General features: G+C 45.4%; 1 protein-coding gene across 3 annotated transcripts in view; it reads left to right on the top strand.

Annotated features, from left to right (window-relative positions):
• The first annotated feature begins 4,472 nt into the window (after positions 1-4,472).
• Positions 4,473-7,647, top strand: part of KLHL13 (kelch like family member 13) — a 73,973-nt gene continuing 70,798 nt past the window's right edge. For 2 of the 3 annotated variants that reach the window (XM_061598646.1, XM_061598643.1), the window contains exon 1: positions 4,474-4,645. The gene's annotated coding sequence lies outside the window, so the exon portion shown is untranslated. Of the gene's footprint in view, positions 4,646-7,647 lie in introns of all 3 variants that reach the window. The other variant, XM_061598647.1, reaches the window with a different exon arrangement.

The raw sequence follows: 7,647 nt of genomic DNA, 5'->3' as shown, positions 1-7,647 counted from the left end.
CAAAGGATCCCATCCCTAGTGAGAACAGTCGAGGGAAGGCCTGAGGCCTATCTATTATTATCCAGGATGTCACTAATAGCTGTCTGGTGGAGATCAGAAGGGTGCAGTGATTGAGTTAGTCCCAGGCTTCCCGGAAGAAAGGTTTTGCTTGATACAAGTGATACAAGTGGGGATACGACACTGGCTTAACTGTCCCACAGCCAGAGGAGCTTGGGGGCCATATAGGCAGACTGGCCCCAGTAGCTGGACTGGGTTGTGGAAATCATTGGCTGGGGCTGACGATGGCAATGGTGTCTCTGGAGACTTCAGAACCTGTAAGCAGGCACCTATCAAGTCCCAAAATAAGTAACCCTATTCCCTTTTGTAAATAACACCCCTTTAAGAAACTTACAACATAGTTCTAAGATTTATACTGTCTCTCAGTGGTGGTGCCATTTCACGCCTAAAGCCTTCCATACACGCTACTAGGAGGGTTTAAAGAAGTATTCTGTGTGAATTGGTGGCAGCAAAAGGGTTACAAATGCCTGTTTGACATGAAGTGAGGCTGAGGAACCAGGGAAATCCCTGACATGTTTATTTATTTATAAAAATATTTATATACTGCTATTTAGTTAAAAACATCAAAGCAATTTACAATATGTTAAAAACCACCACCACCACCACAGAATTAAAAAAACCCATTAAAATACAATAAAAACAAAGGTCAACTGTTGTGAAAAAAGCATCTTCTTAATTGCCTGCATAAGCCTGGCAGAACAGAAAGGTTTTCGGTAGGCGCCTAAAAGTTAAAACTGAAGGCGCCTGCTGAATCTCTGTTGGCAGAGCATTCCAGAGAACTGGGCTGATGACACCGAAGACTCAGTTCAGTGTCAATATTAAATGAGCCTTGCCAACTCGGGGAATGACCAAAGCCGCTCCTGCAGATGATCTCAGTGATCGAGCTGGGTTTGAAGATCAATTAGATGATTTGCTACCAATAACGTTCTGCAATCTGGCGCCCTACAGAGATTTTGGACTACACCTGCCAGGGAACAGATTGCTTTGCAGAGAAAGCATCAAATCTCTCGAAAAACATCTTTTATTTTTATTTTTTTAAAAAAATCTTAAAAAGCAATTCCAACACAGATGCAGACTGGGATAAGGTCTCTATTTAAAAGGCTTGTTGAAAGAGGAAGGTCTTCAGTAGGTGCCGAAAAGATAAGAGAGATGGCGCCTGTCTAATATTTAAGGGAATTCCGAAGGGCAGGTGTCACCACATTAAAGGTCTACTTCCTATATTGTGCGGAATGGACCTCCTGATTAGATGGTATCTGCAGGATGCCTTACCTGCAGAGAGCAGTGATTGACTGGGTTTAGGTATCCTGGTCCCAAACTGTATAGGGCTTTGTACATGAAAACCAGAACCTTGAACTTAGCCCAGTAGCTAATGGGTAGCCAGTGTAATCCAAAACCTCTGGAGGGCATCAGGCTGGCAAAAGCTACTTTAGGCTTTCATAGAGCAACAGGGGCACAGCTAGGGATGGGTGACTATGTCACTTTCAACTTCTCTCAACTTCTCATTTTTCGTCTTCAATTTGGTCCTCCACATTTCCACATCAGTTTGCATTCTTTAAAAAAAGGTCTCAAGAAAACATGTCACCATTTTTGTGCAAATTTCTACAACTATACATATTTTATATGCATTTTCCTTTAATATACACACCTTTGCAAAACATTTCCCCAATATAATGCACTTCTGCATGTTATTTTCACAAATATATGCATTTATACGCACACTTTCTAGAATACAGATTTTTGCATACATTACTTGACTGGAAAACTGCATTGCAAAATTCCGATTAAGTGCAAATTTTGAAGCATGGCTATGTTCTGGTTCACATGTTGTTTGAAAAGTGAAAATAAGGCAAGTTCGCCTTTCAATGCAAACTGAATAAAAATTCTCCCCCTCTCCTCGGCACAGCGGAGTGGATAGCCATGGCTGAGTGATAGCAATGTCCTGTAGTATGCAAATCTATTATGCTGGACTACTTCTCAATCTCGTGATTACTACAAAGACAGCATGAGAACCAACATGCCCCTGCCCCCAGCCCTATTCCTTGCAGTTCGTGTCTCTTATGGACTGTAGACCTATGGAAGGAATTTTATTCCTTGGATTGTGCCTGGTGTCTTTAGGAGTATTCTTCTGCTTATCAGTGTAGCCATTTCCTCTAGAGCAGGAGTAGGGAACCAGTGTCCCTCCCATCCTTCTTGCTGGATTCCCATCATCCCTGGTCTACTGGTCATGGTGCCTGGGGCTCATGGGAGCTAGTGTGCAACAACCCCTGGAAGGCCACAGGTTTCCCCACCCTTGCTCAAGGGCATCCTTTCCCAGCCAGCTTGGTGCCCTCCGGATGTTTTGAACTACAAGCCGTATCAGCCCCAGCCTAATCGGAGATGTCAGCTGAATTTGGGGCTACATTTACACCAGATAGTTGTTCCACTTTAAACAGTTGTTGCTTCCCCCAAAGACTCTTGGGAACTGTAGTTTGTGAAGGGTGCTGAGAAACGTTAGATCCCTGTTCCCCTTACAGAGCTAAAATTCCCAGAGTGTTTTAACAGTTAGTCCCTCTTCCCAGGGAATTGTAATTCTGTGAGGAGAATAGGGGTTTCCCAACAACTCTCTACCCTTCACAAACTACACTTCCCAGGATTCTTTGTGGGAAGTCACGACTGTTTAAACTGGAATAAATGTATGCTGTGAATGCCGCCTGTAACCTTTTCCATGCAAAGCTTATTCTCCATCACTAATCTACAGCCCTCAATTAGGTTGCAATCCTATACCCTCTTACCTGGGAGTAAGCTGTGACGCGTCCTTCCCTGGCTCTCCCTGTCAGGTTCCTACCTGCTCGTGGTTACTGCCTGTCTCTAGGCACCACCAGGGACTCCACCAGTCCGGACCGCTCTCTCTTATGATTTCTCTCCCCGCTCTAGCACAGATCTCAACAGATCCCCCTGCTAGGCAACCACCAGTAACGTCCCAATACTAGTCTTCCCAGAGACTCTGAATACTGGTATTGTTATTCTCTTCACCGCTGCCACCATTTGTTACAGTTCCCCTTCAGCCTTGGTCATTACCTTACCCTCCCTTCTGGTCTGTGAAACCCCAGCCAAGGATCAGGCCTTTGGTAAACCAAATTAAGTATTTATTACAGATAACAAAGCTAACAAGATTAACAAGATTTCTTCTTAAGGCACATAAGCATATGGTTTTACTCAATACTAATACTCAATACCACCTCCCTCCTGGTAAACAACTCTCTAAACCCCACCAAGCAATCCACTCTTTCTCTTCTCCCCCCAGATTCCACAATTCACCACCTCACATTCCCCCTCCTCTTTCACTCCACTTACCATGTATCGTCTAAAACAACAACACTTACCATATATACATTAATATAGGAACATCACATAAGCCTCATTCAATTCAGTGGGACTTCATAAGGGAGTAGATATGTAAAAGACTGTGTTGGCGTGGAAAATTCTCCCTCTTCTGAGGTTTATGTCTGTTATAAAAAAATTGTATCTCTCCCTAACCTTTTAGGCTTGTGCTAAGTATGCGTTAATTCTTGGCAAAGCAATGACATCTATAATCTGTTGTAACTGCCTTACTTTATCTAGAACAAAGACAGAGAACGTTCCTTTTATAGACGATTTCAATGATGCATTTAACCACTGGTCACAAAGTGTCTGTTTGAAGGGGTGATAACATTAGGGTAAGATCTAAGAAGAACAGGAAGACAGAAAAGATGAGACTTCACCTTCTGTTTCTTTTGAATATGTATGTTCCCTATATTACGTCTGTTTACATCCCTGTTTGATGACTCTGTCTTTTGCAACGTTTACAGCTTGCCATGCCATGTTGATCTATAAATTGTTCCTGTTTCCTGAATAAAGTTATCTTTCTGACCAAGGTTGCACTCGCAGTTGGACCAGGAGCTTCTTTGGGGCAGTTAGAACCTTTGATCAAAGTTCTATTGTGTTTGGATCATGTTTTCCTTCCTCACTCGATTCAGGGTCCAATTGCAGCTCGTGTCTTACCTGGGAAAGGTGGCACAGCGAGATAGCCATTGAGATCTCGCCCATCAACTGAACGATAAAGCTGCCTCACAGCTCTGTGACTTTCAGTGGGCTCTACATAAGGCACTGTGCTACTGCTTGGATTATTTTTTGTACATTCCCCCAAATCATTGCCCGCCTGGAGCTCCGAGCCTTCTCCTGTTGCAATAATGCTGCCTACGCGACTCCCCCTTCTTTCATTTTTCTTCTATTCTTCTCAGTAGCTGTGACGGGACTCGAACTCACGACCCTCTCTTGCCTTGTTTTGTTTTTGCGGCGCCTCCCCCACACCTCCTCCCGACTCCACCCTTTCAGGGTCGCGCAGGCGCAGTGCCGCCCCGTCCCGCCGCCATCTTGGCGACGCGAGGGGGCGGGGCAGCAGGCGAGGGGGCGGGGCTCCCGGTTCCGGCCTCGGGAGGAATTTTGAAAAGCTCCCGCAGCGGCTGAGGGAAGGAAGAGCAGCGTAGTGCTGCCCGGTCGGCCCGTCATCGCCGCCGCCTCGCAAGTTTGGGGCCGTTCTAAACGCGGGCGAACCTGGGGGCAGCCGCGGGTGAGGAGACAGGCGGGGGGGGGAGACTTCGGAGGGGGGCTCGCTGTGAGGAGAAACGGGGAAGGGAGCGCCGCTGCGTTCCTCTTCATGATTGGCTGGGGCGGGGAAGCAGCTGGGAGGGGGGAGCTTCTGGGCGGGCGGCGCGCGCTCCGAGGAGAAGGGAGGCCGATGTGATTGGCTGGCGGGCTGGTTTCTCCTGCGGGTTGGGGTTGGGGGCGGGGGAGGGGAGAAGAAACGCTCAGGAGTGCTGAGGAGGGGGGAGGGGGAGTCGCGCCTCCTCCGAAACGCCCCCTCCCCCAATGAAGTCTGAATTAATCGAAGTAGAGTGTCAACTCGGAGCGTCGTTCGCTCCCCATGCCTTATAGATGTTGGGAGGGTGTCTTGTCAGCTGGGAAGTGGACTCATCCTGTCTTTGTTAGGGCTGAGTGGAGGGGGGGGTGTCTTCCAGTTTTGAAGCTGGCCCCTTCCCCTCTTCATAAAGCTGAATTATTGCGTGCGGGGTGGGTGCCGAAGTTACTTATGCTGCGAGGGGTGAGCCTAGTGCTGTGCTGATTTAGACGCCTTGTGGGGTTCAGGTTTCCTTTGCAGAGCTGCTGGAAGTTTTGTAATGATTATGGGAGATTAATAATAAAATGCTGCCGTTAATTATGTGGTAATATAATTACCTTTGTAGGAGTAATATAAATAGATATATATATATTTTAAAAAGTCTCTACTTTGGGGAGTTTGCGGTTTAAATGTTGATAGTTCAGGAGTGAATGGAGAGTCATGGGTAATGAGAGATAGCTGATTTGTATTTTTTAAAAAAATTAGAACGTATTACTCAGAGGTCCGAGGGCAGGTTACAACAGTTTTAAAACACATCATTAAAACAGTTAAAAATAACTGAAATCACATCACAGAAAATAGGGTGGGTTCTAAAAATATACATCTCAGGTGTCAAAGGTCAGGGTAAAGAGGTGCGTCTTCAGCATTCACCAAAAGTTGTACAATGATGTTGCCAGATGCACCTCGGAGGAGAGGGAGTTCCACAGCTTAGGGGCTGCTACAGAGAAGGCCCTCTCCCGCGCCACCACCACTGTGAGCTTCTGAGGATGGCGGAACTACCAAAAGAATCCCCTCTGCTGATCTCAACACCCAAGAGGGTCTGTTGCCTTGGTTGTTTTGTTTTAAACTTCAAAGTTGTTCCAGCATGAGTAGTGGTATAAATCACAATGTGAGTGGTTTGAGCGATTTAGGGAGAAAATAGAAGCATTACATATGTTGGTTAAACATTTAACCTACGTTACAATGCAATATATATGCGATCTCCGCCCCATATTTGGCAGGGAGGGGAGAGTCGTGACAGAAAGAATGGCTTTTGTAAAGCCACTCAGTGAGTTCATAGCTAAATATCAACTAGAAACATTCCATCCATGCTCCCTTCAAGCTGCTGTGGGTGTGAGACTGTGCATGTGTGTGTTGGGGAGGGGAATAAGATTTTTTTTTAACCCTCACCCCAGTTTCACTCTTTCCAAAACGTTGCGAGTGAAACAAAGCTATATGAATTAATATTATGTTTGCATTAAAGCAATTATTCTTAAAAGTAATGAATGTTGTCCAGACCCTTTCAAAATGTTTTATAACTTTACACAGCAACATCTCTTCCTGCAAGTGGCCAGGGAGTGCAAGCACAATGATATTCTGTTCCATCCAGTATATACCATGGAATGAAAATGCATGCCATGAACATTCACCACGAATGAATGTTGCTGCCCTGGGCTCCTTCTAGAAGGAAGGATGGGATATAAATAAATTAAATAAATAAATGTGGCTCCATCCAAGCATTCTCGGAATCCCAGGTCTCCCATCTCTAGAGAAAGTTTCTCCTGGGGCAAAAGGGGTTCCAGGATGTTAAAAATCAGGATGTCTTGTTCTCTGGGATTCTTTTGTTGTGTGGAGAGCTAGTGTGGCGTAGTGGTTAGAGTGTTGGTCTTCGACCTGGGAGACCAGTGTTCGAATCCACACACAGCCATGCAGCTCAGTGGGTGACCTTGGGCCAGTCACTACCTTCAGCCTCAGAGAAAGGCAATGGTAAACCACCTCTGAATACCGTTTACCATGAAAACTCTATTCATAGGGTCACCATAAATCGGGATCAACTTGAAGACAGTCCAATTCATTTTCAAGCATGATTACATGGGAGTAAATCCCACTGAACTCAATAAGCATGCAAATGATCGAACCTGCCCTCCCCTCCTCCTCCCTCCCTTCACCTTCCTTTTGCCCCTCCCCGCCCCCTCCCTCCCTTCTCCTCCCCCGCCCTCCCCCTTGGTCAGTTTTACCTATCTTAGGACTATGACTTGAGAGACCAGGGTTTGAATCCCCACACAGCCACGAAGCTCACTGGGTGACCTTGGGCCAGTCACTACCTCTCAGCCTCAGAGGAAGGCAATGGTAACCCCCCTCTAAATACTGCTTACCATGAAAACCCTGTTCATAGGGTCACCGTAAGTTAGTCCATTTCTTTGTTATGTGTGTTTCTCTGCTAGCGGATATATTTACTTTCACAATAGGAAAGATGGAGTTTCATTCTACTTGCACCTGCTTAACATTTGGCTTTGAAGCTGGGTTTGAGGTTGTGTTTATAAGTTTTTGGGTCAAGACGTTTCTTTACAATAGGTTTTTTCTGTTGCGAACTTTTTAGTGACTGCTGCAGTCTAAACTGTTCTGGGCTTTCAGACTATCTCATTCTGAAGATAATGAAAGCCTGGTTGAGGTCTTCCCATTTTCCACCAGAGTTTGCAGAGGCACCATTGTTTTGTTACTGAGGACTTCTACGCTTGTGTTACGATGTATAAGAGTGACACTTTCATGTGTTTCTGTACTTAACTTGCAGAATCAGGGACAAAGCATTCATGTTAATAGCACAGATCAAAATGTCATAATTTCCAAAATAATGCATGTGTAAAGGAGAACTGTTAGCTTGAGGTTAATTGCAAATGATGAATGTATTCTCTCAT

The sequence above is a fragment of the Rhineura floridana genome, chromosome 16, assembly GCF_030035675.1.
Source record: "Rhineura floridana isolate rRhiFlo1 chromosome 16, rRhiFlo1.hap2, whole genome shotgun sequence".
NCBI classification, from domain to species: Eukaryota; Metazoa; Chordata; class Lepidosauria; order Squamata; family Rhineuridae; genus Rhineura; species Rhineura floridana.
Note: the sequence above shows the minus strand (reverse complement) of the source record. Positions and strands in the feature narration are given on the sequence as shown.